Source organism: Oncorhynchus keta, unplaced genomic scaffold (genome assembly GCF_023373465.1).
Source record: "Oncorhynchus keta strain PuntledgeMale-10-30-2019 unplaced genomic scaffold, Oket_V2 Un_contig_2878_pilon_pilon, whole genome shotgun sequence".
Classification (NCBI taxonomy): domain Eukaryota; kingdom Metazoa; phylum Chordata; class Actinopteri; order Salmoniformes; family Salmonidae; genus Oncorhynchus; species Oncorhynchus keta.
This window is the reverse complement of record NW_026286225.1, coordinates 1-6,006: the sequence shown is the minus strand read 5'-3', so window position 1 is coordinate 6,006 and position 6,006 is coordinate 1. Positions and strand designations below refer to the sequence as shown.

At 41.9% G+C, this 6,006-nt stretch overlaps 1 long non-coding RNA gene across 1 annotated transcript; it reads right to left on the bottom strand.

The window, feature by feature from the left end:
• Positions 1–1,543: 1,543 nt before the first annotated feature.
• LOC127923206 (uncharacterized) lies at positions 1,544–4,740 on the bottom strand. Its single transcript, XR_008113682.1, has 2 exons — positions 4,624–4,740; positions 1,544–4,319 (listed from the first exon to the last, which is right to left on the bottom strand). It is a non-coding gene; the product is annotated as an uncharacterized LOC127923206 (long non-coding RNA).
• Positions 4,741–6,006: the final 1,266 nt, after the last annotated feature.

The window sequence follows — 6,006 nt, the reverse complement described above, 5'->3', positions numbered from 1 at the left end:
GTATCATTGGATGGGGCCACAGTGTCTCCTGACCCCCCTGTCTCAGCCTTCCAGTATTTATGTTGCAGTAGTTTATGTGTCGGGGGCTAGGGTCAGTCTGTTATATCTGGAGTATTTCTCCTGTTTTATCTGGTGTCCTGTGTGAATCTAAGTATGCTCTCTCTAATTCTCTCTTTCTTTCTCTCTTGGAGGACCTGAGCCGTAGGACCATGCCTCAGGACTACCTGGCATGATGACTCCTTGCTGTCCCCAGTCCACCTGGCCGTGCTGCTGCTCCAGTTTCAACTGTTCTGCCTGCGGCTATGGAACCCTGACCTGTTCACCGGGCGTGCTACCTGTCCCAGACCTGCTGTTTTCAACTCTCTAGAGACAGCAGGAGTGGTAGAGATACTCTCAATGATCAGCTATGAAAAGCCAACGGACATTTACTCCTGAGGTGTGACCTGTTGCACCCTCTACAAACACTGTGATTATTATTATTTGACCCTGCTGGTCATTTATGAACATTTGAACATCTTGGCCATGTTCTGTTATAATCTCCACCTGGCACAGCCAGAAGAGGACTGGCCACCCCACATAGCCTGGTTCCTCTCTAGGTTTCTTCCTAGGTTTTGGCCTTTCTAGGGAGTTTTTCCTAGCCACTGTGCTTCTACACCTGCATTGCTTGCTGTTTGGGGTTTTAGGCTGGGTTTCTGTACAGCACTTTGTGGCACCAGCTGATGTAAGAGGAGCTATATAAATACATTTGATTAGATTTTAATCCAATCACTGAACAAGCCTGTCAGAACCATAGATATTCTAGAGTGTGTAGGTCTGTGTTCTCATTCTATCTCTATGGCCAGAACTGTGGAACATGGTAACTATGAGACACCAAGGCCATTTCATTCTTTGAAAACAAGTCATAGCCCAGGTGGGTCGTTGTTAAAAAATGAGACAGAGAGGTTTAGACTGTTGAAAGTGTGTGTGTGTGTGTTTGAGATTGTTGAAGGCCAAATAGGAATTTCAAAGTGAAAGCTTCCCTCCACTGTCTACAGTTCATCTCATATAGTCCTGTATCTTCTTCAGTCATCATTGTCTGTAGGATGCCATTTGGGATTTTCCATCACCTTCACACAGCAGCAGGCCCATAATGTTGAGTAATGACAACTGTCTGATCCTAGATGATGAATGATGTCTGTAATTTTATGTAACCCTGTAATCCCTAATCCGCTGGTTGCACAAATGGCTCAATAGTTTTCCCCCTATAGCCGTACGGCTAGAGGTTTCCTTTAGCTATAGCCTTAACGCCCATTTTAACTGTCTAAACGTCCCTTTAAACGCCATTCTAACTGTGTAAATGTCAACTTTAACTGTACAAACGTCCATTCAAACCTCCAACTGTGTAAATGTCAACTTTAACTGTACAAACCTTCATTCTAACTGTGTAAATGAATGGTAAAGAACAGTGCTCATAATATCAGGTGTGTGTGTGTGTGTGTCTGTACGATAGAGACAAGTGTCAGGTGCAGGCTGAGGAGGATTCAGAAGGAGACATGACACAGTGTACCAGACATTGAAATAGGGTTTTTACTAAGGGATTCACATGGACAATGTCACTGTATAAACCTACACATTAGATCACACTTACACAAGGCCTGAGTCAGACAAGTCTTTTCCAGTGTCAAAAACACACACATCTATACGCTCAATGTTTCCATGGTGACCACAATGAACGAGCTGTTGTGCCCGTTGCAACCTAGGTCTAGTGTTCATAATAATGGACTGAGGCTTCCACATATCCACATATCTACATAGCTGGAATACATGGAACAGCTTTCTCTCATGTAAACGGATCTATTCATGTCAGCCCTGGGCTGAATCATGTCTACTTTCAGGGAGCGTCCTAAATTACCCCTATTCCCTACATAGTGCACTACTTTTGATCAGAGCCCAATGGGCCCTGGTTAAAAGGAGTGCGCTATAGAGTATAGGCAATAGGTTGCCATTAGGGACGTGGACTTGATCTATCACTTTTGATCCCTCTGTAAACCTGCCACCACAACGATCAACAAGGCTTAAAGGAAAACACAACATCATTTGGTCTTTCTCAAAAGTAGCTGTATATTGATGTATCTTTCTTGACTTTTTGGCTGAGCTGAGGAACAAGCTGTCTCAGAGATATGAGGCCCTAGCCTGGTCCCAGATGTGTTTGTGCCATCTTGACAACTACATTGGTGTGATTGTCAAGCCAAACATGTTTAGTATGACAGCGAATGACAAGGAGGAGTTGGCATGATGGCACTAACAAGACTGGCACTGAGGCTAAGATGGCTTCTCTCTGGGTGGGGGTGGAGGGAGGGCAGGGAAGGTTGTTGTGGCTGGCTGGAGCTGGGGTGCCTTCCTACAGAAAGCATCACACATCGTTTACACAAGAAGGGGCAGAGGTTGATAGCAAGCACTTGCAGCGTTTGGAGTCAATTCAAGTTCAACTTATTTAGGAATGGAAATGTTTAATTGTGATTTTTCAGTTCATTAATAGGGAAATTTCCATTCAATTCCTGAATTGATGAGAGTTAATTGTTGAATTGGAATTGAGTCCTCCAACCCTGTCCCTGCAGCAAGACTAGTTGTATTGTGGTCGACGACAAACAACGGCTGATATTGTGATCATGATCACCATGGTAACTAGGAGGACCTAGGGTTGAAAAATTGTAGGAAATTTCCCCAAATTCCTAGTTTTCCAGAAATCCCAGTAGGGATATTCTTGGAATTAGAAGGGAATGTATAGGAAATCTGGGTATCCTCCAACCAGGATTTCTGACCAGGGAATTTGGGGAAAGTTACTGGAATTTTGCAACCCTAGGAGGACCATAACGATCCTGGAGAGTGATGATGGGAAAGGAGAGAGGCTAGAGTAAATAGTTGTCCTATTGGTTTTAAGATTTTAAAGACGCTTAAAATGGAGTGGGGCTCTCGAGTGTAGTTTCTCATGGCCGTCGGCCAGCCAACCCCTCCTGGAAATGTACTAGTATTTACACACAGAATGACTCAACAATAATCATCAAGGAAACATAATACAGACACTGACTCCACATAACAGTCAACTTATGTAAGAGCCTGGACGTCAGTCAAAATAAATACTACACTTTAATATTAATAATAATAATAACAACAACAACATGTAGAGGAATTGTAAACAATAACAGGTCAACTAAACCTCCAAGATTACACGTTTTAACTGTAGCTAGAGATGCAAATGACATCTATATGCAACCTGGTAATATCAGGTTTATCAGTGTGAGCTATGCCTTCCAGTGCATTATCAAAGCAAATACATCGTTTCGCTCAAAAATAGAACATTTCCCACATGTAAGGATGATATGTAACATATACAATTATATTATATAATTTGATATTTCATATGACTTTCATACCTGCTATCCAATAAATAGAATTCTGCATGCATTCTACAACACGTTGGAACAGCAGCAGCATGATGACCTCGATATATGTTTCATATAATCCTTACATATATAGTGTCATATACTTTTCTGTCTAAGGAGTATTATACATCGCTTATCTATGTTGACACAGATTTGATCCCGACATTAGAACATGATTGTTTAAAACCCCCCAAATTTTCACCTAAAATAACATACCCAAATCAAACTGCTTGTATCTCAGGACCTGACGCAAGGATATGCATATTCTTGATACCATTTGAAAGGAAACACTTTGAAGTTTGTGGAAATGTGAAATGAATGTAGGAGAATATAACACATTAGATCTGGTAAAAAAAATAATACAAAGAAAAAAAACTATGTGTTTTTTTGTATTTTTTTTTTACCATCATCTTTGAAATGCAAGAGAAAGGCCAAAACGTATCATTCCAGCCCAGGCACAATTTAGATATTGGCCACTAGATGGCAGCAGTGTATGTGCAAAGTTTTAGACTGATCCAATGAACCATTGCATTCTGTTCAACATTTTGTATCAAGACTGGCCAAATGTGCCTAATTGTTTTTTTCATAACTTTTCAAGTTCATAACCCCTCAAACAATAGAATGGTATTCTTTCACTGTAATAGCTACTGTAAATTGGACAGTGCAGATTCTCTCCTGACTTGACTGCTGCAGGTTCAGATGGCGATGCAAAACATTCTGACAACGTTGCAGTGACGTAAGAAAGACATTGGGATGGAGGGATAGAGGAATGTAGCCAGGGATGTAAAGAAGAGGGTATAGACGGGTTTCAGGAGTCAAGTTGTAAAAGAATCCAGTCCAGGATGGATGAAGGGAATAAAGATATGTGGTCAACGGAGCATCAAAGAGAACCCAACCCTGAAGAGAGAAAGAGAGAGAGGAGCCATTATAAACTCTATATACCTAGTTTATTAATGATGATTCTTTTACAATTATTTTTGTGGGGTTTTATGTGTTTTATTGAGCTAGGCCAGTGAAGAGAAGACAGGAAAGGTAGGAGAGACTCAAGTAGTCTGAATGACAGTAGGTCAGATTCCAACCCATGCCACCTCTGGTATCCTAGGCTGTGTGTCAGGGTTCGCGGCCCTGACACATTAACGCTATTCTTGAAAGCTATTATACAGTGCCATGTCAGGCGTTATAATTAGACAGTAGGACTGACCTGGTGTTACTCCCAGAAGTAGCGGAGGTACCAGATAGTCTCGTTCTTCAGCTGAGGTCCAAACAGAGGGCTGGCCTGGGCTAGGATCGCTATCAGCCAGCTGCACACACACACACACACACACACACACACACACACACACACACACACACACACACACACACACACACACACACACACACACACACACACACACACACAGCAACTAGAGAACCTGACATTAACTTATACAGGCAAATAGAGAACCTGACATTAACTTATACAGTAAGTAGACTGGAGAGATAACACAGAGTAGAGAACCTGACAGGACATTCATACTCACAATAACCAAAACAAACAGCTGTCAAGATCAAACTAGTGATGACAACCCTGTGAACAGAAAGAGTTAATACACATTACCATATCAGCTATCATCGCAAGCACACACTATAACCTGCTTAATATGAACGACATCTTGATATACAGTAGCTACTACTGTGACAACTGCATTGCGAGCGGGCCAACAGCAGGGATGAGAGAGAGAGAGGATCGATGGGTATAAATAAGGCTTCTGTCCAGGGCCCACTGTTTCCATCCTGTTCATTCATTACAATCCGAGATATAGGAACACATCCTTACAATGCAAAATATTTGCCTTAAAAAAGCTAATATAAATATTTACCAGATTACCATTAAATCAGATTACCATAATACACAATTTTTTCGCTTCTGTTATGCGTTTGTATGGATAACGGTAGGACACCTACCCTCGGTTTGGTCCTTTGGGCACGAAAAAGGGTGCTACAATACCAACGAGCGCCCATAACGTGGTGAACAGATCATCGGCAGCGCGAAAGAGCCCATCGTTACACCGAATAGATCACCGGCTGAAAGATAAATAAATATCAAATTGTGTCCTTAGCTAGAACAACAGCATCAACGGGTCCGCTGCGTTCCTTATCAAGAACCCCTTGCAGTTTTCTCCCGCCTTCTCCCATTAAAACGCCTCTGATTGGCCGGGAGCGTTGTGATTGCAGTCTTTGATTGGTTTAGCTTGTGTGTCCGTCAGTATTAAGAAAGGAGCGACTGGCTAGTGGAATGCGTATAGGCCTAGTCTGACAGTAGATCGGAAGTGAAATGTAACAATGTTGCCGAGTTAAAAGTAAGTATAGTTTGGACCACATTTTCCTAAAATTAATACACTGGTCACTGTAATGGCGTTGGTTATAGCTAATTATAAACTGGGTAATTCGAGCCCTGAATGCTAATTGGCTGTGGTAAATCAGACTGTATACCAGGGGTATGACAAAGTATAATTTTACTGCTCTATTTACATTGGTAACCACTTTATAATATCAATAAGGCACCTCGGGGCTTGTGACATATGGCCAATATACCACGGCT